This window comes from Pleurodeles waltl, chromosome 12 (genome assembly GCF_031143425.1).
Source record: "Pleurodeles waltl isolate 20211129_DDA chromosome 12, aPleWal1.hap1.20221129, whole genome shotgun sequence".
Classification (NCBI taxonomy): Eukaryota; Metazoa; Chordata; class Amphibia; order Caudata; family Salamandridae; genus Pleurodeles; species Pleurodeles waltl.
Genome location: NC_090451.1, coordinates 35246523 through 35271410, shown reverse-complemented (window position 1 = coordinate 35271410; position 24888 = coordinate 35246523). Strand labels below are relative to the sequence as shown.

The window sequence follows — 24888 nt, the reverse complement described above, 5'->3', positions numbered from 1 at the left end:
GTACTGTGAATCCCTTGTTCTGGAAGGACCATGGTTACTGGACCACTTCTGGCCATGTTGTTTCTCCAACTCTGACAAACGCCTTATGTCTTGTTCGAGGCCTTGAGAAGTGCATTTTACGCGTGGCGTTAGCAGTCAGGCTGTCTAGGAATTTATCAAAACTAAAAGATGCCCCTACCATGAGGCACAGAGCACTATGTGTGAATGAGACTCCATGTGGGAGTTTCCCCCTCCCAGTACTTATAGCGCTGAGAAGCCGAACAATGGTACACTCTGCACGTATCCTCAAGCTTGTGGAAGCCAGCACGAGAGGGGAGCAGTCTCCAGTTACAATAGAGACAGAGAGGACGGAGTGTTCCTGCTCAGTGCCCCTAGCAGCACAGGCTCAGCCTGCTGCATGTGCAGGACACTTGCCAGTCCCTCCTGCATGCAGCACCAGATAAGTCCTTCGTGCCAATCATAGCGCCTTGCTGCAGTGTCAGGAGAAGGGAAACCTGCTCTGGCGTTCATCTCTACACCTTCCTCGTCATGCTGTTTGTTTGCCCCAACTGGGTGGGGCAGAATGTCATCGACACAATCACACCACGAGTTGATGCAGACTTCCGGATTGGCCCGGAAGTGATGAATCCACCCGTTCTCACCTCTCAAGGACCCCCGCCTGACTTTGAGATGGGCTGAATGTATTTTCCGCAGTGTAGATGTTTTCTCTGACCACTCTCCGGCACCGCAGTGTCTGTCAGCCCGAGTGTCAGTGTTACAACCTGCCAGAATGCGGTCTCTTCTCCAGCTGTCAAAGCACATGTATAATAACTGCGGTTAAGCTTCTCTGTTTACAGGAGGCTTGTGGGGCACTCACGGCAAGCTGTTCTCTGCACCATCCATAGCCGGGCAGTTAGTGAGCGAGTGTGGCCCAGCACCCCACAGAGGTGAGGGGAGGGTCGTGCACCCCTCATCCACATGCACCACAGTGGTGGCAAGCTTTCCTTGCTTGTTGCATCCTTGGGAGTGGGTGCTGACCCGGGCCGGTTCCTCTTAAGGAGTGGAGGAGCGTCGCCGAGCCTGCTGCGAGCACTGCAGGTAAACACAAATGAACAAAATGGAATAATAATGCCATTTTACTTTGCCACCAGTTCGTGCTGTGTACAGCTCGAGCGTGAGGGCATGGGGCGGGGCTGCATCCTGCAATTACAGGATGACTGCCCTCCTTCCAGTGCGCATGTCAGGTTGGCCGGCTGTCTATCTACAGCCAAGCTGACATGCGCACTGTAGACCTAGAAATGCCAGGGCTGTGAAACAGATGGGGGGGGGGGGGGGGGGGGGTGCTGGCCTCCCAGCCTCAAAATAAGCGCTTTTGTGAGAATAAGCAGCTTATTCAACTAAGATAGCTAGAAAATGGAGCTCTTTAGCTCATACACAACACAGGGTGTTTATCTTAAATTCTATATTCTATTCAAATTAGGGGTACGCCTCAAAATATAACCTCGGTAGTGGGCGAGTCACCTAGGGCCGGTACTCTCCAATTAAAAGCAGTGGACCCCTGCTGAGAAGTGAAGGTCATCTGCCTCCCAAAAGAAAGAATTGTGGATACTCGGTACCGGCCCATTTCAAGCTCTGGAGGTTGAATGGGGCCTAGCGGTGTTTGCACCCAGTTTAGCGCTGACATTCCACTTGGGGTAACACGTGCACAAACACAACCTGCCCACAAAGGGCTCAGGACCACCAAGGGTCAAGAATTCACGAGTTTTATTTCATGCGTTTTCTCCAATCCGTAAATCACGCACTGCGAGGTTTGTGGCACACATCTGATTTGCCCGGTGGTACTTTAGCGCGGCATCTTTCTGTGACCGCTTCCCAGTGACGCTCCTTGAAGCAGGGAGTCAAAGAACTTGCACGGAAGCCAGACTGACTAAAAGGTGGGTTAACGATGGCGAACTCGAGCGGTTTTCTAGTCCGCTGCTAATGATGTCCCCTGCTTGTTCCGTCAAACGGGCTGGCGTTTTCCCCACTTTGGCCCCCTTGCCCGATTCCGGAATGTGACTGTGCCCCAGTTTCGTGTTTGTGTCACAATAATTGTTGCTGGCATCGTGCTGCACGCAGCCTGCTGTTCCGATGCGAGTGGAAAATTCCTGCCAGGCTGTTACCATGGTGACAGAAGTCTCTGTAAAGTTCTCAGCAGCCTCCGGCTTCATCCGTTGGCCTACATTGTTCATCTTTTGTGGATGGATGGATCCTTCTAGGCGATGCCACGTGCTGCCGATGCTGCAGAGTTCGCTACAGTTCCGTCACCCCCCTGCAGCCAGTATTGTGCTTTTAGCTGCCGCTCCAAGGATTCTGGGACTTGTGGTTCCACAGTTTCCATTAACGGTGAGTGGGCCTGTTGTATAGTTTTGGAGGTCGGACACCCATTGCGGCTTTCGTCTCAGAGAACACATGGCCACGAGCTCAGGGTCGCAGAACCATGCCCCATTAATATTAACAAGGCATCACGCTGTCTCCGGACCACACCAAGTGGGCTGGAACTGCAGGGATGTGGCCTGCGACGGGCGGCAGACATCCCGCCTGCATTCACATTAACAAAATTACAACTTTTTCAAAGTGACAAGGCATGCAATAAAAACAAGCATTGGTAACCGATTGAATTTGCCAATGTGTTTTTACTGATGGTGTACAGCAATCTTCATGGCTAAACAGCATGCAAAAAAGGCACTATGACGCTTGGGCCTATGTCATGTTGTAAGCATGTGCAGGGCTCATGTGCAAAAAAGGCAGTATGACGCTTGGGCCTATGTCATGTTGTAAGCATGCGCAGGACTCATGCGCAAAAAAGGCACTATGACGCTTGGGCCTATGTCATGTTGTAAGCATGCGCAGGATTCATGCGCAAAAAATGCACTATGATGCTTGGGCCTATGTCATGTTGTAAGCATGTGCAGGGCTCATGTGCAAAAAATGCACTGTGACGCGTCAGGCCTATGTCGTGTAAGCATGCGCAGGACTCATGCGCAAAAAAGGCACTATTGTATTGTATTGTAATCGTATTTATATAGTGCTTACTACCCCTGACGAGGCGTTGAAGCGCTTTTTGATGAGTAGCACGCTACTCCCGTACCCAACAAGAATTAGTGATGGATTAGTATCGTTTAATAATGAGTACAGTTTTAGTATTATTATGAGTTAATTTGAGCCACGGGTATGAGAGTTTGTTAGTTAGATTGACTGGAGTAATGGAGGGGTGGAGGAGGAAAGAAATCCAGAAGTGTTAATTGGGAGTATATCCTTCATTTACTCAACCCAAAGGCTTGGGATGAGTAAAGGGGGGCGGAGGGGGAAGAGTATGTGGAAGGGTTAGGGAGAGCATAGTAGCAGGGTGAGATGAATGCAGGAGAATTTAGTAGGTTTGTGTGGGAGGTCACAGAGGTAGAGTGAGGTTTGGTGAGTTAGATGTGGAGATGGAGGGAAGAGCTTAGGCAGAGATATTTAGGAGATGAAAGTGGTAGAAGGGATTTGGGATGAGTCAGAGTGAGAATGGAGGATAGTTTGATAGAGACATGACATATGATGATGGGTAGATAAGTGTGATAAGATGAGAGCAGGAATTCATAGATATCTAGTATAACAACCCAAAACCAGGAGCCATGCAATGACCCACAAACATGCCAAGCACAGAAACAACATATACATATATATATATATATATATATATATATATATATATATATATATATATATATATATATATATATACACACACACATACATGAATACACACACATATGCACATACAATACATAATTAGAATCATGGGTAAAAAAATACTTAGTCAGACATGTTTAAAGAGTGTGTGTGTATTTTATTGTTATGACAGTAGCAATACATATTTTCCAAAGAAACTATAAATAAATAGAAATATACATATAATCTGAAAAAAATATTTATCCACATAGCATATGCAGTTCATAGTTGTTTGAAAAATGTGGTTATGAAGGAAAGAGACAACTCTTGAGTAGTTTTCTGAAGACAAGAAAGTTATCTGTGGCTCTTATAGTTGGGGGTAATGAATTCCATAGTTTGGCTGCTTGGACGGAGAATGACGTACCACCTATAGTCTTTTTCTTGTATGGTGGTGTTCTAAGGCGGGGTGCCAGTCTTGAGCGGAGGGTTCTTTGTTGGATGTATTTGGTTATTTTGTTTCTGGTAAAAAGCGGTCCTGTTCCATGTATAGCTTTGTGGGTGATACAAAGCAGCTTGAAAGTGCATCTTCTGGCAACGGGTAACCAGTGTAGTGCTCTCAAGGCAGGGAGATGTGGGCTTGCGGCTTTATATGTAGTAGTAGCCTGGCTGCGGAATTCTGGATACGTTGTAGTTTTTTCATAACAGATAGAGATGATCCATGGTAGAGGCTATTGGCATAATCCAGTTTGGATAATACAAGTGAGATAGTAGCTTGCACCTTGTCTGGAAATCCGAGGTGGGGGAAGATGCGTCGTAAAGTCTTGAAGGTGATGAAGCTTGTGCGTGCTAATTTGTCTACTTGGGCATTCATAGTTAGCTTGGAATCCATGGTGATTCCTAGGTTTTTAATTTCCTTGCATAATTGAGGAGGTGGTCCGAGATCGTCAGGCCAGACGCACAGAGGGTCATAATTTTTCCAGTCACCACATATGAGTATTTCTGTTTTGGAGGTATTTAGTTTGAGATGGCTCCAGGTCATCCACTGATCAACGGCTCTGAGGCAACTGAAGATTTGTGAGTTTTCAATGTTTTTTTTCGGGTCTTCTAATTTAAGTAGTATTTGTGTGTCATCTGCATATGCTTGGGCCTATGTCGTGTAAGCATGCGCAGGACTCATGCGCAAAAAAGGCACTATGACGCTTGGGCCTATGTCGTGTAAGAATGCGCAGGACTCATGCGCAAAAAAGGCACTATGACGCTTGGGCCTATGTCATGTTGTAAGCATGTGCAGGGCTCATGTGCAAAAAAGGCACTATGACGCTTGGGCCTATGTCATGTTGTAAGCATGTGCAGAGCTCATGCGCTATGTCATGTTGTAAGCATGCGCAGGACTCATGCGCACCAACAAGAGACCCCAGCACTTTTTTCCTTTTATTTATCGATCTGCCCCGGATTAGTGAATAAAAAATAATTTAAAATAGTGCAAAATATATTTTTTCTTATGATGCACGGGTGGAGGCAACCAAAACAGAAGGCACAGGTGGGGTGAAGCAACACCACGGGCAAGGGTGGGTAAGAAAATTGGAGGGGTAGGGAAGCAACACAGGTGAGCGAGAGTAACGCCGAGCTGTTCGGAGGGGAAGCACATGGGCGAGAAAGCAAAGCAGAGTGAAAGAAGCACAACACACCTGGGAGGAGAAGCACTTGGGAGAAAGAGCAACACAGGGAGCGGCAGAGAGAGGAAGAGCAGACATCTGGAAAATGCAAACACCCCTAAGGAATGCTTAACCAAAAAGAAAAAAATAGTGCTTGGAAAGTGAGCAGTGGAAGCATACAAGTAATGTGTCCATGATCCAGAGGAGGGATAAACACATGAACAGGAAGTAAAGCCCACACAAGTTGACTGATAAAAAGCAAGCACATGAGAGTGACAATACTGTCAACCAATGGTAAGCAATGGGCGGGGTCTAAGCCAACTGTAAGATGACAATAGATATTTGTGCCAACTGACAGCTTGTGCTGTCTAGTAGGCAAAATCTACAAATGGCATGATGCATAGGTCTTTGAGGGGAGCATGCCTCACCATGGACCACTATGTGCTTCCTCCAATGCCTTAGTCCACAATCTGAACATGGAAGATCCCCACTTGTCCAGCTGTATCCATGCCTGCAGGGGTCAGTATATCATTAATGGTTTGTAACTACAACTGCAGTCTCAAAGCATTACGCATGTCACTGCAGTTATGTAGGAAGCGAGCAATGCTGCTTTCACGCTGCGCGCCCTTCTGAATCCCAGGAGTAGCGCTCTGGTGCACTCACTCACTATCCTCACAGTATTCAGTGGAGTGTCACTCACTCACTATTGCTGGCATCATAGAATTCAGTGGAGTGTCACTCACTTTCACTGGCCTCATAGAATTCAGTGGTCACTCACTCACTGTCACTGACCTCATAGAATTCAGTGGAGTGTTACTCACTATCACTGGCCTCATATAATTTAGTGGAGTGTCACTCACTCACTACTGCTAGCCTCATAGAATTCAGTGGAGTGTGACACACTATCACTGGCCTCATAGAATTCAGTGGACACTCACTCACTCTCCTCGTAGAATTCAGTGGAGTGTTACTCACTATCAATGGCCTCATAGGATTCAGTGGAGTGTCACGCACTCACTATTGCTGGCCTCAGTATTCAGTGGAGTGTCACTCACTTCCTATCGTTGGTCTCATAGTATTCAGTGGAGACTCACTCCTTCCTGTCCCAGTACCCACCCTCTCCTGAGTTGAGTCACATAACTCCCCTGAGCCTGTTCTGTTCCACCACCACCAGTGCCATGCTGTTACCCTGGGCATGCCCCCCCTCTGCCAGGGGCATCACCCACATCCCACCAAGGCTGCCCCCCAGCCCTCCACCCTGCCGTGCTTGTAGCTGGCCGCCTCACCCGCGGTGCCCTTGCCAAGGTGCTCTGATGCAACAGCCCGTCTGATGAATAATGTACCACTCCTAATGCAGCCAGCTTAAAGTGAGCCGGGGCACCTGGCGCTGCGGTGCCTAGTCCGGGGGGCTGGGCACTGTGGAGTGGACCTCAGCAGGGGCAGCGGGTATCTCTGCCCCTGGGCAGGACAGATTTCTCTTCCTCATTGGGCCTCTGAGGATGTATGCTGAAGGCCGAGAAGGTATTTTATTTTTATTTTTATAGCGCTGCCATCACACGGAAGGACTCTCTTGGCGCTTCAAAACATTAAAGCGACATTAGGTAGATGCCTTAGGGCTCCACCACAAGGAGGTGCCCGATTCAAGAAAAGGCTTCAAATGTGACTTTGGGCCAGATGTAGCAAAGGGATTTTCCCATTCTGTGTCAATGGGAAAATGTGTTCGTACATATGGCCCTTTGTTTCTAAGGGAGAGAGTGTGAAAACTGCAAACTATCTTTAGTTCGGTCTTCAGTATTCTTTGCACAAGAGCTGTCTTAATTTGCCATTTGCTTGAAAACTCTACCTAACTCAAGGTGCACCATCCAGCACAAAGTTCTACACAATGACAACTGCCTAAGTGCGAGCTCCACCTGGTGCACGGATTCCACACACAGCCAGGTGTCACCACGGTTCTAGGCCCGGCTTTGCATGAAATCCCAGGGGTCTGCGTTCTGTGCCCCACTCTCTGGCCCCTTTGCATTCCTCATCAGGGGTCTGCTCCTTCATGACACGCAGCCATTTGGTATTGCTCTCGCGTCACCTTTTCAAAGCAAAATATATTCTACACTTAAAATTTGACTGATAATGTTTACACCGCTTTGCATGGCATAAGTCCTCTTTACTTCCTGTCTCTTTGTCTCATGAATACCGAGGCTGCCTGGTCTTGATTCCATCTCATGCCTCTTTCTTCCACCTCCTACACTTCCTGTCTCTTTATCTCATGAATGCCGAGGCTCCCTGGTCGTGATTCCATCTCATGCCTCTTTCTTGCACCTCCTACACTTCTTGTCTCTTTACCTCATGAATACCGAGGCTGCCAGGTCCTAATTCCACCTCATGCCTCTCTGTTCCACCACCCTACACTTCTTGTCTCTTTATCTCATGAATAAAGAGGCTGCTGAGACTTGACTCACCTCACTTTCTTCCAGACCCTTTATCTGCCCCGGCTCTAAGAGCCTTTCCAAGTTACTGGTCTGACTTGGAAACCCTCATAAGCCAGCCTGTCTCAGATGAGGCTGTAATTAAATTACAACTCCCTCATAAGCCAGCCTGTCTCAGATGAGGCTGTAATTAAATTACAACTCCTGAATATGTTTCTGTATGCTTTAAAGCCCTCCCTTCAGAGGACTAGGCTCAGAGGTTTGTTTGCTCTGGTTAAGAATTCCCACCAATTAGCTGCCAGGGTCCAGCCACGTGAGCGGAAGGGCTCCTTCTCAGCCAGAGGTCCCTTTAGGTGATTTTTCCCCCCTCCTCTGAGACATGTTAAATATTATAACACCTCCAGATGAGACATAAAGATCACAGTTGTTTCTAAAGACCACACTTCACACAAGTTCCTGTTCCCACTCCTGGCCCCCCACAGCGCGCCAGCACTAATTACCTGCTCCATATTTCAGCACTCCGGTAGGACTTCCTGGTTACATCGATAAAGGTGATTGTTAATTAGGAAAGACTACTGAGTGAGCCTCACGTGCCTGAGTACAGCGGCAGGGGGGCTGTAGGTCACACAAGGCTGGGACCTCTGACGTCTGCACCAAACACAGGTGTATCGGCCGAAAGATGAGTTCATCAGCCTTACAATTAGGCCTAGTGACATTTTAATTACGCTGGAATACTAGGAATAATTTTTGAACTTTGCGTTCCTCTTGTCACAAAAAACCACATTAATTACTAAATCCTCTCACGTAATTCTGAGTGAGTTGGGGCAAAAATGTCTACCGCAAAAGTACAGAAACAGAGTATGACCAGCTGTTCGTTTGTGTTCTGTTGCATTTGGCGCTGTTTTCTTAAAGAAAATGCATCCCCGGGACCATTTTGGATGGGGGATTTTGCAATAGCGCCAAGTGCGGGACTACGCTCCTCACGTAGCTCCATGCAATTTCACAGAGTTTTACTGTCATTTCACACAACTACGCGGCTACAGATTATGAGTTAAACGCACCTGTACTTGAAAACTTCTGGCTATCTCCATCATGGGCAGTGTTACGGATGAGGCATGGTCTGGCAGCTCGGGCTGGGCAATTCTTATTGGAGCAGCACCAAGGCTGATTTGCATATGGTGGGTCTCTGTCCAGTATCACAGCGAGCTGTAATGGACAGCAATGCAGCCCGAGACATTGCCAGTGGTTGAACCTTTTTGCAAGAATTCCTCCCATCACCTTTTGTGTTTTCCTCCACACCACGTAATACTCAACAGCTTTTTGGGCCACCAGGTATTTCGCTGGCATCTGGGGCAACCGCGTAATTCCGTTTAGGGTAATTTGCACAATTCTCCGCTGATTTACACCTCAGCGGAGAACCGGAATTCTCTCAATTCCTCACCTGCCGCCCCACCCACCTGAAGGACCCAACCTGCTGTCGATCATCACAAAAAAACAGAATACAAAGAGCAGAGGGGGCATGTCGTCCTCGGTAGTGGGACCATGCGTGCGGAAAAACAGTTACTTCAGTCGTGGGCATCGCCCCAGCCTCCTTGTATTCAGAAAAAAAAACCCTTCCAATGATGCGCGGCCATCAACCACCTTGAGTAAGGCCCTGCACACTATGGGGGTCATTCTGACCCCGGCCGGCGGCGGAAGCCGCCGGCCTGGCTGGAACCGCCAGAATACCGCTGCGCGGTCAAAAGACCGCCGCGGGTATTCTGGGTTTCCCGCTGGGCTGGCGGGCGAGCGCCAGAAGGCCGCCCGCCAGCCCAGCGGGAAACACCCTTCCATGAGGATGCCGGCTCCGAATGGAGCCGGCGGAGTGGAAGGGGTTGTCACGGTTTTCAATGGGCTTACCGTCGAAGCTGAGAGGCGTAGGGGAACGGCCCCGGTTCCAGCAGGTTCTGCTCTGGCCGAGGTAGGGGCGACCCCTTCCGGTAGCCACGGTGCTGTTTGGTAAGAGCAAACCACTACAGTCCGTGCCCTCCAGAAGGAGTCCCAGAGGAAAAACCCCAGTAGGGTAAAAAACCTCAACAGGAACTCCCTGAAACGAAAGGAGGACACCAAGGCGTTAGGACTGAAGATCAGGAAGACTGGAGAACAAAGACAGGTCAGGAAACACTGGATACGCAGGAAGAAATTAATCAGAGCGTGACTACCACCAAGGAGTGTTGCAACGCAATGAACAAGCAGCTGAATTCCCCTTATATACCCCTAGACAGGAAGTAGGAAACAGGAAGTAGAAATACCACCATCTTGGATTGGGGAAAAGAAAGCAATAGTGAATCAGGTACGTGCGTCTAATAAAGAGAAAACAATGCATGCTGGGCAGAGAGGAAGTGGTCAGCATGCTGGGAAGGAAAAGGCAGGTATAAAGTATCACCATGTGCAAGGGTTCGGTTTTGTTTTGGAGATATCGGTAAGTGGTGAGCAGAGGTAATGAAAAATGCAGGAAACTAAATGTAAAAGCGCGTAATGCGCTATATGCGGTCAGGCCTCAAACCCCCTCGGGGTTTCAAGTCCTGCCGCGTCTGCCTTTATGGCAGAACTGAAAGAAAGGGGCGCGGCGAATGCCGCGACCCCTAATCAGGCCCCTAGCACTACCCGGGGCCCGCGCGCCCGCCGCGGCATCCCCCGCGGCCCGCGCGCCAGCCGCGGTATGAATGAAACGCCGCGCTGCGGCCGCGGCATGACAGTATGCCCCCCCCGAGGCCCCAGGTTTGTGAGAGAAGAGTCGAAAAAAGCGACGGACTAAAAGAGGAGCATGAACTGAAGGGGCATCCTCCCAGGAACACTCACTCATAGGGTATCCCTTCCAATGAATAAGATATTGGAGGCGCCCATGAAAAAACCGAGAGTCACAGATCTCCTGGACTTCGTACTCAGGCACATTATCAACCAACAGAGGAGGGGGTCAGGGTAATTGCCTATGAAAAGGATCAGGACGGTAAGGTTTCAGTTGAGAGACATGAAATACAGGGTGAATCTTCCACGTCCGGGGTAGGCGAAGACGCACAGACACTGGGTTAATCTTTTTGAGAATTAGAAAGGGACCATAAAAGCGGGGTTTGAATTTGTTCTGAGTGAGTCGGAGAGGTAGGAATCTAGAGGAGAGCCAGACTTTATCATGGACCTGATATTGAGGAGCCGCACAGCGTCTCCTATCTGCTATCCTTTTCATTCGGGACTTGGTGGCCACAAGGTTGGAATGGATAACACGTTGTATACCCCGTAGCTGTCGAACATAGGAGGAGATGGCAGGAAGGGTGGAATTATCTCTCAGGGGAGTTGGAAAGGCCTTGGGATGGAAACGGTAGGAGCCATAGAAGGGAGAGACCTTCGAGGCACTGTGTAAGGAGTTGTTATAGGAGAATTCTGCAAGCGGTAAATAGGTAATCCAATTACTCTGTGTAGCATTGCAGAAGCTACGTAAATACTGTTCGAGACCTTGATTGAGTCTTTCCGTCTGTCCGTTGGTTTGAGGGTGGAACCCGGATGATAAGGCCACCTTGATTCCCAAGGTCTTACAGAATTGATTCCAGAATCGGGAGATATATTGAGGACCCCTGTCCGATATAATGACCTGAGGTAACCCATGAAGCCGAAAGATTTCTTGAGTAAAGATCTGACCTAATTCTTTTGCAGTTGGTAACTTTCTTAAGGCCGTGAAGTGAGCCATCTTGGTGAAGGAGTCCACAGTTACCATTATTACGTGGTTTCCCATTGAGGAAGGTAATGCGCACATAAAATCTGTGGAGATAGTGTGCCATGGGCCTGGGGGAACTGGTAATGGGCGGAGTAATCCTACTGGTCTGGTTCGGCGTGTCTTGGCTTGAGCACATATAGGACAAGATAATACATATGCCTCAGTATCAGCCTTGAGAGTTGGCCACCAGAAGGAGCGAAGCAAAAGGTCTTGAGTGGCTTTCATTCCTCGATGACCTGCGACAGGGGAATCATGACACATATGTAAAGCTTCAGTTTGTACTGCTTTAGTGGGTAAAAACAGGGCCTTGTCATGATAATAATAGCCATGATCTGTATGCAGTTGCAGACGCAACTTATTCAGCTCTGTTTCATGTAGACGGGCATATTCGGACTTGACTTGGTCTAAAAAAGTCTGTGCTACCCCAATGATCTTATTGTTGTCAAATAAGTTCTGAACAGTGGAATCGCTGCACTCAGGATAACGTCGGGACAAGGCATCCGCCAGGGTGTTCTGAGAGCCAGGGATGTAGGTGATATAGAAGTCATATTGGCTGAAAAAGAAAGCCCATCGAGCCTGCCGGCTATTTTGACACTGAAAGTTTCTTAAGCACTGTAGATTTCTGTGATCTGTCCGGGCTTCAAAAGGTTCCTTTGATCCCATCAAAAAGTGTCTCCATTCTGTGCACGCGACTTTTAAGGCGAGTAATTCACGTTCTAACACGGAATAATTCCGCTCAGAATCAGATAGAATGTGTGATAGGTAAAATACAGGGTGTTCTAAATCATCATCGTCTTGTTTTTGCAATAGGGCAGCCCCAATGGCTCTTTCTGAGGCGTCTGTGACAACAATGAATTGTTTGCTGGTGTCTGGGTGTCGTAGAATAGGGGCTTGAATAAAGGCTTTCTTTAAATCCTGAAAGGCTAACTCTGCGCCGGGTGTCCAACAAAAGCCCTTCTTTAGATGTTCTTTTTTAAGGGTCTGAGTAATGTAGCTGGTTCTCTGGGCAAAGTCTGCTATGAACTGTCGATAGAAGTTGGCTAATCCCAAAAAACACTCAGTCTCCTTGATGGAAGAAGGAGATGGCCAGTTCAATATAGCCTGCACCTTGTCTGAGTCCATGGCGATTCCGGTTTGGTTTATGCAGTATCCCAAGTATTTTACTTCTGTCTGATCAAACTCGCATTTTTCAGGTTTGCAGAACAAATGATGTTGTCGGAGTCTCTCTAAGACTTGGCGAACGTGCTTGGAATGTTCCTCTGGATGAACCGAATAGATTAAGATATCGTCAAGATACACCACCACTGTTTGTTGCAAAAGATCAGAAAAGATAGAATCCATGAACCTTTGAAAAATGGACGGGCATTAGTGAGCCCGAATGGCATTACTCTATATTCGTAGTGACCAAAAGGTGTTCTAAAGGCGGTCTTCCACTCATCACCTTCTCTTATTCTTAGAAGATGGTAGGCTCCTCGGAGATCCAGCTTAGTGAATCTCTTTGCTCCTCTGACTGCTTCTAAGATGTCCTTTATGAGGGGTAACGGATACCGATCTTTAATAGTGATCCTGTTTAATCCTCTGAAATCGATACAAGGACGCAAGTCTTTAGTTTTCTTTGGTACGAAGAAAAGAGGAGCCCCGGCGGGTGAAGAAGAGGGAGTAATCAACCCGCTTTGTAGGTTCTCATCAAGGTACTCCTTCAGAATCTGTTTCTCTGGTTCTGTGAGAGAGTACATCCGCCCAAAAGGAACCACTGTATCTGGTTCTAAAGGAATGGCACAGTCGTATTCTCTGTGGGGTGGCAGTTTAGGTTTTTCTGGCTTCTGGAATACATCGGCATAATCCTGATAATGCCTGGGAACTCCCTGTAGAACGTTAATGGAGCCCCCCACCTTAGAAGGTGCTGTTGAGAGACCTTTTGGGGACCAATAATCCCCGGCGGGATAGCAATGGTGTTGGCAAAAGTGAGAGGACAATGAAATGGTTTTTGTTTCCCAATTGATGTAAGGATTGTGCCGTGTGAGCCATGGAATTCCCAGGATCATGACGTGGTGTGGTGATGAAATTAAATCAAACAAAAGATTTTCTTGGTGTTTTCCAAACTGTAAACAGAAGGTAGGGGTGGTATATTGTACAGGTCCAGAGGCCAAGAGTGACCCATCCACGGTGTGTACCTGTTCTGGTACTTCCTTAGGTATTTGTGCTATCTTTCGTTCCTTGGCCCAGGCTTCATCTAAATAGATGCCACTGGCTCCGCAGTCCAATAAGGCCAAGGCTTTTTCTTCCCGACCATCAGTTAAATGAAGGATAACTGGTAAGAGAAAAAGAGCAGTTCCTTCCTCCCTGGAAGAGCAAATAGAAGGTATATCACGATATCCCGTCCTCACCCTTCTTACTGAGGACGGGAGTTGGCGTTTCCCAAGGGCTTGGTTGGACGAATGGGGCAAGCGCGAATTAGGTGACCAGCTGCACCACAATATAGACAAAGCCCCTTCCTTCGTCTATGTTCCCTTTCACTGGCTGATAAAGGTCCTCGAGCCGTGTCAATCTGCATTGGTTCTTCCTCGGTATTCCCTTTAAATTCAGGACGGACTTCCTCGGTGCGATGAGAGAAGGAGCGAGACGGTACTGAGTGAGATGGCAAACGACTCTTCTTTTTCTCCATTCTTCGTTCATTCAACCGATATTCTATCGTCAGAGCCTGGTCCATTAATCCTTTAAGGTTTTCTATTCTAGCAGAGTGCACTAGTTCATCTTTAATGTCCTCTCTGAGACCTCTACGGAACAGTGTCACCAAGGTACGTTCCACCCAGGTTGTTTCTGCTGCTAATTGTCTGAAACGGGTGATGTATTGTAATACATCTTGACTCCCTTGTTGGACTTCGCAAAGAGCCTCTTCTGCTGACGCCTCGAGTCCAGGGCGTTCAAACATCTGTTTAAAAGTAGTGATAAAGGTGGAATAATTAGATAGACAGGGATCGTTTCTGGTTACTAGAGGTGTGGCCCAGGCCAAGGCTGGCCCTGATAAGGCACTAATCAAATACCCCACCTTGGTCTTGTCTTGTACAAATTGCGAGGGGCGGAAGGCAAAGTACACCGTCAAGGCATCCAGGAATTCTTTTAATGTGGTAGGATCCCCGGAAAAACGAGGTGTAGTGGCAGCTACTGCGGGGACATCTGTGGTCCTGGATGCAAAGGCTTGTCGATAGACAGTATTTTCAGTATGTAACTGTTGGAGTTCTTGAGCCTGTTGTTGTATCGTCATAAGCAGGGTCTGGCTCGTAGGTTCCGTGTTTGCCACTGGATTATCCATGATACCGGACTGCAACTGGAGTTTTGGGTGTTGCAATCTGTCACGGTTTTCAATGGGCTTACCGTCGAAGCTGAGAGGCGTAGGGGAACGGCCCCGGTTCCGGCAGGTTCTGCTCTGGCCGAGGTAGGGGCGACCCCTTCCGGTAGCCACGGTGCTGTTTGGTAAGAGCAAACCACTACAGTCCGTGCCCTCCAGAAGGAGTCCCAGAGGAAAAACCCCAGTAGGGTAAAAAACCTCCACAGGAACTCCCTGAAACGAAAGGAGGACACCAAGGCGTTAGGACTGAAGATCAGGAAGACTGGAGAACAAAGACAGGTCAGGAAACACTGGATACGCAGGAAGAAATCAATCAGAGCGTGACTACCACCAAGGAGTGTTGCAACGCAATGAACAAGCAGCTGAATTCCCCTTATATACCCCTAGACAGGAAGTAGGAAACAGGAAGTAGAAATACCACCATCTTGGATTGGGGAAAAGAAAGCAATAGTGAATCAGGTACGTGCGTCTAATAAAGAGAAAACAATGCATGCTGGGCAGAGAGGAAGTGGTCAGCATGCTGGGAAGGAAAAGGCAGGTATAAAGTATCACCATGTGCAAGGGTTCGGTTTTGTTTTGGAGATATCGGTAAGTGGTGAGCAGAGGTAATGAAAAATGCAGGAAACTAAATGTAAAAGCGCGTAATGCGCTATATGCGGTCAGGCCTGAAACCCCCTCGGGGTTTCAAGTCCTGCTGCGTCTGCCTTTATGGCAGAACTGAAAGAAAGGGGCGCGGCGAATGCCGCAACCCCTAATCAGGCCCCTAGCACTACCCGCGGCCCGCGCGCCAGCCGCGGTATGAATGAAACGCCGCGCCGCGGCGACCTGAGTCTGCGGCCGCGGCATGACAGGGGTGCAACGGGTGCAGTTGCACCCTTCGCGATTTTCAGTGTCTGCATGGCAGACACTGAAAATCTTTGTGGGGCCCTGTTACGGGAGCCCCTGCAGTGCCCATGCCATTGGCATGGGCACTGCAGGGGCCCCCAGGGGCCCCACGACACCCCTTACCGCCATCCTGTTCCTGGCGGCCAAAACCGCCAGGAACAGGATGGCGGTATGGGGGTCGGAATCCCCATGGCGGCACAGCAAGCTGCGCCGCCATGGAGGATTCCCCAGGGCAGCGGGAAACCGGCGGTACACCGCCGGTTTTCCGTTTCTGACCGCGGCTGTACCGCCGCGGTCAGAATGCCCATGGGAGCACCGCCAGCCTGTTGGCGGTGCTCTCGCGGTCGTTGGGCCCGGGCGGATTTTACCGCCAGGGTCAGAATGACCCCCTATATGCCCCCCACAATGGTCTCCTTTCTGTCCAGCGCCTAGAAGGGATTAAGTTAGCAGAAGACACTTTACAAAGAGTTACGAATGAAAAACAATAAAATAAATGTATTCTTTTTCTGAAGAGAGCATCTTCAGAACCTAGAATTCACTGTGAGGATGGAAAGATGTAGAAAAAACGTGGTTTCCACGCGCGCACCAGAGGCAACTTTTATCAGAGTCTGACTCTCAGTTGGGTCACCATTACAGTTATAAACAAAACAAGGGTGCCTCGTGAGCAGCGAAGGGACGACGGAACCAAAAGCGCCTAGATTCACCGTTTGAGTGTTCAGTGATGTATTCGTGCGAGAAAAGCGTAAAACTAAAAGGGGTCCAAGGGGCAAGAGAAAAGCCTTTGCCCTTTGGTGCAGTCACTTACAGAAACGAAATTAGGCAGAAAAACAAAGAAAAGATTATGTGTGAAGGATCCGAAAGATACAGTACATGTGCCCCCCCCCCCCCCCCCCAATCGCCATGTCTGCCAGTGGGGGGGCCTCCTCACACCGCCGCCTCCCATCCCCTCAGGCAGGATGTCTCAAGTGCTACCCCAGCGAGATGCAGGCGCCGTCGCTAGGCAACTGTCGTGGCTTGATGGAGAGCAGCCATTGGCTGACTTCCCCAGCCATGGAGCCAGGAGCGCGAGGCCAAGGATGCTGCAGGCTGGGCTCACGAAATGCAATAAGAACATAAGATAATGGCAGTCTGCTTCTAATAACAGACACAAGCTGCGGAGGGCGAGTATTTACTGGAAAAAAGAGTATATGTGGGTGGGTTCTGAGAGGAGCGTCGGGGGGAGACTGGCTACTGAATGCTCTGTTCACACATGGAGCTCTGGTGGTATGTTATATGCGCACGTACATTACTTGAGGTGAATCTAACAGCAGCTAAGGAGAGATACAACCTTCTACTTAAAAGAGGCTACATTATATTTTTATTCCCATTGTGGGAATAATTTGGGTCGGGCGGCCGTTTGTCAGACAATTCGTTTATTAATCCAGATTATCACACCTTTCCCTTCATAAGGGGGGGTTGTGCAGTTGGGGGTTCGGCTTGATGTCTTTCTCCAAGAATTGTGCCCCCGTCATCTCGAAGGTTGCATTTGGACGAAGATGCACCTTTTCGTGTCGTGAAATGGGGGTCACCGCGCGGAAACTGGGAACAGCCCCACTGCCCTTTCTCCGACCGCCCCCCCCCCCTTACCCTCCACTCTCTCCCTGTTCCAGTTTCCGCCCTGGCACCTCAGGTACAACCACGACACCCAGAGGTGCGGCTCACAGGTTCAACGGGAACTTTCGCAGCCCCACTGTCGACAGGTACCGGCTCGCGACACTTGGAGGCGAGGGGACTCCTGAGGGCGCGAGAAGATTAGGTCCACCCTGAGCCATTCCCTCCTCACACTCACTGAGTGATATGTTGAATTTCAGTTGCCGCGCGGCCTTCAGCTTCTGCCTCCATTCAGTGTCGGTGAACTCATTCACTGGTCTAATCTGTGATTCCTGTTTTAATAAACATCAGTGTTAATCGCCTTCAAGAAAATAATCATTTAGCGTCGCGAAGTAGTTACAGCCGGCCTCGGAATGTGTGGTAAACAGGGATAGATCGCCACGGGCGGTTGCTGCTACCCCAGCTAGGCCTCGGCTACCCCAGCTAGGCCTCGGCTACCCCAGCGAGGCCTCGGCTACCCCAGCGAGGCCTCGGCTACCGCTGCCCTTTCTAACCTCTGTTCCCAGGGTCCCGAGGGACGTAGTGAGACGGCAAAGCCAACAAGGGCCTAAAAATCCTATTTATTTTCCAAAGTTCTACCCCTTGCTTCTTGACTCGTTTATCAGCATCTGGGAAGACTAGAGAGTCACGGTGAGGTGGGGTGTGTCAGTCTGTGATGTCATTGAGGGTCAAAGGGCGCATGATGCCTCCTGATATGTTGGTGCATCGACGCCCACTGATTCCAGCCCTCTGGTTTAACCCCAGCGACCACCGAGACCCAAGATCTTGGAAACATGCAATGCAGTGCTTAATTTGTGCTTGTTGTTTCCGGTGCTGAGCACCAGCACTTCTTTTTGAGGGCCGGCGCTTATTCTTCTGCCTCAAGCATTTGCTGCGAGCAAAAGACGTATATGGGAAAGACGGAAGAAGGAAAACTAAAAAGCGTCATAAAGGGAGAAAGTAGAAAGTTGCAGGTTGAGCTGAAGGGGCAGGGAGTGGCCGTAAATGGATTGAAGAGGCCCGAGATGGCTTCAGGATTACGCTGCCTCAGTATTCAGTGCAGGCAGATTTAATTTACAAATTAAGCACTGATGCAAAGGAGTCCCTTTTATTGCCATTTCACAATGCTCAGGACAGCACGCTGTACTGCCAATTACAGAGCTAAGAGTGACAACAGCAGGGAACTCACACCGCACGCCAAGACATCTCACTTATGTTACAGGTGTCAACATGTTGCGGCTCTGTTTAATGCCGACATTGTCAATGTCTCTCCATGCAAATTTTACCATCCGGACACGGGTTTTGATGCTTTTTATTGGACTAATTGAAAATAAAATGCAGCAATATTACACAGCTTTTTGAGTCCCTGAGATTCCCTCTACAGTAGCCAGTAGTTTTGGTAATGACTGAAGAGATGAGTCCATTACCTTCCGAAGAAGGGGTCTCTGGGAAGAATATTGCAATTTATTGTCACCGCCTTCTATTTTCAGTTGATCTAGAGAAAGGTATTAATAACTCTTTTGTCTTGCCTAAGGTTACATTTAACACTTCCATACATTATATATTGACTTTATTAAGTGATTTAAATGTTAATTTCAGTGTATCACCTGTTGGACAACACATACCCTTTCCTTGTTTCTAGGTGCTCCATTCAGGTTTCAGATCCATTTTTCAGTTCTCTATAACTGACATGCTCAGAATGTAGTCTATTCTGTTTTTCTTATTTGGAATTTAATATAGAACGCAATACACAAAAAAACTACTTTTTGCGCATTCCGTCCAGCGTGTGCAAGTTCCTGTGAAACTACATGGTCCGAGTTATCCTTGTAGATTATGCAGTCATTTCATGGTGCCAAAAATCTTCAACAAAAACAAAGGCTTAGGGCCTGATTACGGCCTTTCGGGAGGGGATTACTCTGTCCCAACTGTGACGGATATCCCGCCCGTCATATTACAAGTTTTATAATATCCTATGGAACTTGTAATACGGCAGACAGGGTATCCGTCACGTTTGGGACAGAGTAATCCCCTCTGCCAAGGTCGTAATCAGCCCCTTAGTAACAGATACTGTTCCACCAGGTAGTAAAAAACTTTGAGTATATCTGATGAAACTGTCCCCTGATTGGCGGAGGCTTTTGTTACGCCAAAGACCCACCAGCAGAGTCTGTTGCCTCCAACTTACAGTTGTATGTAGATTTACTGAAATACAAACTTTACAAATTGAGGTTCAAGAAATATACATGGAAATTGAAGCTAGAGATAGAGGTCAAGAAAGAATTAAATCAGAAGTCTGGGACTTTGATATTTAATTAATAACTTGAAAGCATGTTCCACACGAACATGTCCTTCAGATAGATTTTAGATCGGCCAAACTCCAGAAGAGGCTGCAATGCATCCAGAACACCTCTGCACGCCTCATCCTGGACATCCCCCGCCACTGCCACATCACAGGCCATCTGAGAGACTTGCACTGGCTCCCAGTCAACAAGAGAATCACCTTCAAACTCCTCACCCACGCTCACAAAGCACTGCACAACACTGGACCAGAATACCTCAACAGAAGGCTCTCCCTCTACACTCCGACCCGACATCTCCACTCCGCCGACCTAGCCCTCACAACCATCCAACATGTCCGCAGAACCACTACCCGGCGGCAGATCATTCTCACACCTCGCCGCCAAAGCGTGTAACACTCTTCCCACCCACCTGCGCCAGACCAAAGACCTCCGTACCTTCAGGAAACTTCTCAAGACCTGGCTGTTTGAGCAGTAGCAGCACCTCCTCCCCCCCACCTCAGCGCCTTGAGACCCTCACATGTGACTAGTGCGCTTTAAAAATTCCTGATAGATTGATTGTTTGATTGAGAATGTGCATCGTGTATGCCGAGTGAGGTTATACTCCAGAATTCACAGTAAATGTTCAGCATTTGAGCTGAGATTTCACGCCCTCAGGTGTAATCCACATTAATGCAGATATTTGATTATATATCTACATTATCTAAATGCATATCGACAAATCTTGACTGTCGCATTAATTATATTTTTTCAAAACACCTCTCATGAATGTCGAGTCACAAGTAAAAAACGTCAGGGGGAGCGGCAGTAAATTATGTCGGATGTCCTTTCACATCCGATGTATGATAGGGCTGAGCCCATGTCTCATCCTCAGCCCATCAACAAGCTCTTATTTACTGCCCACTGGTTAGGGACATACAGTAGGCTGTTCATATCTGTGGCTGGGATTAGGGCGAATGGCCAGAGACTGCTCCCAACTTATTCACATGTACAGATGTCTGCGAGTGAACCTTGGTTCATGCATTTAATAGTCAAGTAATGTCCCATTTGTCCTCTACAGCTGATGTAAGCATTTCTTCACTTTTGCTTCAACACATATTTATCAGTTCATGTTGTTTCCATTAAAAAAAAAAGCTCTCTTACCTATGTTCACTTTAAGCATTAGTAGAAAAGCAAGTAGTGGTCTATGAATTGCAGTCATGAATATTTCCTGACCCGGAAGTGCTTCTGAAGCATAACACTGGGCAACAGGATCAGGGTCGTGGGCAGTCACTCATATGTAGAGAAAAGTGTTTCATTTTATTCTATATTTGGGAAAGGCACTCTTCTCTCGGCCGGATGACAACCACTGGATCCTTTGTAGATGATGACCTGATTGAGATGTCAATTCAACAAGACCTAGGTGTGCAAGATTTACTTTAGACACGTCTACTCCTCACTGATGTCCTGAAAGAAAAATACATCATACATCCTCACAGCCCACTGATGGCATAAAAATAAATAAATTGATAAAAGCTGGATTTTTGGGAGACAGTCTAGCTCCAGAGCTGAAGATTTTATGTTTCGGGTTGAATAATTTCGGTGGGATAAAAGAAGCTGTGTTCTGATTGGTGGTCGAAGATGATGGAGAAAGCTTCACTGAAGTTGAGGCCGCACTCCCAGTCAGTCGGATAAGAGGGAAGATCAGACGTCTCTTCCTAACTGAGGGTTTGCAGAAGCTCGTGATCTTCTCAAGCATGCGGCGGATGTGCAGCGAGGCTGGTGTGGCGACGGCTGTACAAGACATGATCATTTTCTGCTTTTGGGTGAAAGATCAGAACAATCTTTGAGATGGCCATTGAAGTAATGGGGCTGCAATATTCAAGTTTGCGTGGATTTGTGTTTAAGATGGAGTTTCACTAGCAGGAGTGAGACCAAGAACATTAGAGAGCTTCCTGGGCCTTGGATTTTGGTGACAACTCAATATGTTTTAATTACCCTCCTAACACCAGGGTATAAGACATAATTATTTAAATGTTGTATAATGTTTCGGTATCCTAGTGTAATGAAAATAAAATGTAAAAAATATTTGAATCCCCATATGAAAAACACAGGTTTGGACCAGGTTCAAGTTTATGATTCTCTGTAGGTGAAATTTAATCTTTTCATCTTCCCTTAAGCTGTTCTTCAGCATCAGCCGAGGGATGTTTGCAAAGCGTTGCAGAACGGGAAGACGGTTTTTGCAGGAAAAACATTGCATCTGTAATCTGAATGACTGTTAGAAAGTCAAAGCAGATGTGAGGCCGAAATTAGTTGCGACCCACTTTTTAGTTTAAAAAAAAAAATTTATTTGATGTAATTCAAGTGTCGAGTAATGTTTCGCTCAAGACTGCTGAACCTAAGATCGTGCCTTTTTCACCCTTAAAGGGTAATTTATGGAATGGGGGAAGTAAGATAATGAATCTGTTGGAAAGAAATAAGTTAAATAAAAAAGTTTAAAAAAATACTTGTAGATGAGAAGGGAGGAGGAATTTGGAAATATATCTGATATTACTCTTATCATTACCATCTAATGAGAGTGTTGATTTTCAACATTCCATGTGTGCCCATATAACCTCCACCCTGCATCACTGTCTTTCCAATGCTGGTATTTAACCTTACATTTGTAAAAAGTTGTCAGTACAAATAGTTTTATGTACTATTTTGCAAGTTTGTGCTCTTGTGTTCGGTTAAAGTCCCTAGCAGGTATCAGAGTGGGGTACATTAACGGGCAGATTACCGAGGGATGTGTATGTACTGAGAAAGCATGATAGCCAAGGATATAATTTTATTTATCACAACCCTTACCTAATGATCTAAAAAGTGCATCATTGTAAAAGGTAAAGGAATCCAATGACACTAAAATTTTAAAAGAAATAGGAAAAACGTACTGCTTAATGTGCTTTGCAAAAGACAAAAATAAAATCTATAAGTATCTTCGATAACAGTGTCTAAAGTTTGTTTTCTGATTTCTTCTCAACTTACATCAATGCTGCCTATGGCACGCCTGACTAAGTGATTCTAATATTAGAGAACATAATGAATGTGGGGAAACTGGCACGCTGAGGCAGTACCCCCTGCCCCCGCTTTTTGACTGGTTTTGGTATGCATCATGGACTGGAGTGCATTGGGATCCTGCTAACCAGGCTCCCAATGCCAGTGTTCTTTCCCTAAAAATTGCAAAGGTATCGAAACAATTCGCAACATCTTTAGCTACCACTGTAAATACCTAGTAAATGGTACTTAGGTACCCAGGGCCTCGGGTACTAAGGGTAGGCCCCTGAGAGCAGCAGCACAGATTGTGCCACCCTCTAGGGCCATGCATCCCAGTACACCCAGCGCTGTCATTGCAGGCTGAGTGTCCTGGTGCAATCCTCAAACACAAACTGACATGACATACAGCCTGTGTGCCCTGTCCACTACACAATGCCTGCAGAATAGGTAAGTCACCCTTCTGGCAGGCCTACCAGCCCTGAGGCAGGATGCACCATATAACATGTGAGGGCATAGATGCATGAGCAATATGCCCCTTCTGTGTCCTTGCCAAATCTGGGACATAGTAAGTAAACAGAGCAGCTATTTTAAATGCATGTGCTGGACATTGGTCAGTGCAAGTTTCCCAGCTACATGATGGCTACTCTGAGCCCTGGGTTGTTTGGTATCAAACAACTCGGAATGATAAATCCAAACTGTTGCCAGTATTGGATTTATTATAAAATGTACCCAGGGGCCACTTTAGAGGTGACTCCTGCAAATCTAACTAACCCTGGCATGGGTGCTGTCCGGTCGCAACCAGCCTGCCACCACAAGATTCTGGAACCCTGTGGTGAGAGCCTCTGCTCTCTGGGTTCAGAGAGCAAAGCCCTGCCTGGGCAGATGTGTTCCACCTCCTCCCCCCAGGAATGTGCACAGCCCAGCCTGCGAGCTTCAAAGGACGTGCCACCTTTGAAACTCAACCCCCAGCCCTGCTGCTAGCAGCAGATACCCACCCGTGTTGCAAACCCCCATTTTTGGTGGGAGCAACGGTGGGAAAACAGACAAAGGACTAGAGGAGTGGTCAGCCCCAGCTTTCACCACTCCTAAGGTGTTGCATGCGAGGTGACACCTACATTTCATTTTCCCCCATCTTGCATGGAAGGAAAATAACCAATCAGGGGTAGGGAAGAGACCTCTGCCCACAGGAAGTGCTCACTTAGTGGGTGCAGCCACTCTAAGGTAGATGGCCAATTGGTTGCTACTAGGTACCCCACTAAACACCCACTAAATACAGTATTTAGTGGGCACCCCTAGACCAGACATTCAGATTCCAAGGACAAAATAAGACCAGCAACAAAGAAGACCAAGGGCTCGAGAACTGAAGTTCTGCTGCACCAAGAAAAACACACCAAACCCTGTCTGCTGCACCCAGGACTTGACAAGCGCTGCTGAGGGGTTGCTTGGACATCGGACAGACTGTACAAACCCCCAGAGGTCCTCCACACTTCTGACAATTGCCAAAGATCTCTCTCCAGTGTGAAGGCATCACTCTCCTGCAACAAAGATCAGAAGACCAGTGAAGTCCACTTCACTGACCGGCTGCTGACGAAGGAACCGGATGCCTCAGCCAGACCAAACTTCATCCAACCCATGAGGACAAATCCTGCCAGTGTGCCAAGTTTTTTGGCACTGCGCCCTCCAGTGGTTGAACCATGCCATTACCCCAGGTACTGGTCACTATACGTCCGTCACCCAGGACAATCTCCTCTGGACTGAACAACGACCAGGAGGAAGCTTCAGTCGGGGGACTTCAGAAACCACCAGGACCTCTCACCAGAGAGCCCCTGCTCACCTGCAAGTGACCCTTACCGGGACTTCCCTCCTTCTTCCAAGGGCACTTTTGTGCACCACTCCTGGCTCTCTGATTCGCTCTGTACCCGGATGCCCTGTACCAAAGATCCAGCTGTGCCCTAATGGTCCCCCACCCCATGTGACCGACAGTCCTTGAGGACCCACCAGACTCACCTTGAAGTCTACCTGTGCAGTAATCCTCCGCAGTGGGCCTGCACCAGCTCCAACGACTTTCTGTAGCTGTTCCTGCCGAAACGGGGAGCTGCCTGAACTTCTCCAGCTGGCCCACCAACGTTCTTGACTTATCTGCAAAAGGAGACTTTAGTAAACGCATTGCCTGATTTTAGATGCATTTTTAAAGTATTCCTTCAGTGATTCTGATGGTGCATAA

General features: G+C 47.9%; 1 protein-coding gene across 1 annotated transcript in view; it reads left to right on the top strand.

Moving 5' to 3' along the window:
* The window catches only part of ABHD8 (abhydrolase domain containing 8), a 54651-nt gene that overhangs the window by 9259 nt on the left and 20504 nt on the right, over positions 1 to 24888 (top strand). The gene's annotated exons all lie outside the window — the stretch shown is intronic.